The following is a 1,038-nucleotide window of genomic DNA, read 5'->3' on the forward strand; positions in this document are numbered from 1 at the left end:
CAGTGGTGGTGGTTGTGGGGAGGAGGGGGGAGCCACCGCACAGTTAAATAGGAGGATGTGATGATGATGGTGGTGGGGGTGGTGGGGGTGCAATGGATGGATGGGGAAGGGAGCAGGGTGGATGGAGGCCGTTGCGGGGGTGGTGGTGGGGTGGTGGGGCAGACGGTAAATCTCAGGGCGAGTTTGTCTTTAAGAGCCGACCGGGCAGTATGACGCACAGGGATGGGGAGAGGGGGGGGTCTGGTGTCTCTGAAAAAAGTGCGCACGCTTCAGAGGGCGTCAGTAAACTTGAATTCAGTTTTGCCTTTTTAATTGCGCAAATGTCATCGCCGTCGGTGGTGACAATTCCGAGAAATGGCAGCGGTTTGTTTGCGCTCGAGTGGAACTTGTACGGCGAAAAACAATCCCAGAAATGTTCTTTGCGCTGTGGCGAGGATGGGGCAGGATCCCAACATCGCGAGGGCTCAGGAGATCCAATCAAGGGGACAAAAGCAGGAAGGAGGTGGTTGAATTAATCACTTCGTCGCCAACAGTTCTCGCACCAACGGGACATTTATATCCAACTAGCGGGAAGTAGCCGGCGTTGACCGGGCGAAAAAGACACACAAACACATCGACTTACACACACACATATGGACTCAAACACACATATCTACTCACACAACAATAACCGCCATTCGCCACTAAGTGGCGGTGACGTCACCACGACGCTTGTACCAGGCCATGTGCACTTTGAGGCCACGTGAAGTGTCGAACACCCGCTGGCAGGTTACGGGGCAGACCCAGGTGCCACGGATCGACTGACTGAGATGACCGAAATGACTGGCTGATGCACCACCTGTGCCCCCTACTGTGCCAACTTGCTGTGCTTTAGCCACCCGGCGCTCCGCTCGTTGTTGTGAGCGTCGCTCCTCCGCCCTCCGTTGTTGTTGGAGGGCGACTGCCTCCAACTGCCCAGTGGCGTCCTTCACGAGCCTCCTCCACAAAGGCCGATCTTGACACCGCTGGTACCAGTCATCGGCAAGTCCACTCAGCTCC

The sequence above is a fragment of the Lethenteron reissneri genome, chromosome 5 (assembly GCF_015708825.2).
Source record: "Lethenteron reissneri isolate LAM-NWPU_2019-01 chromosome 5, ASM1570882v1, whole genome shotgun sequence".
In the NCBI taxonomy this organism is placed as follows: Eukaryota; Metazoa; Chordata; class Hyperoartia; order Petromyzontiformes; family Petromyzontidae; genus Lethenteron; species Lethenteron reissneri.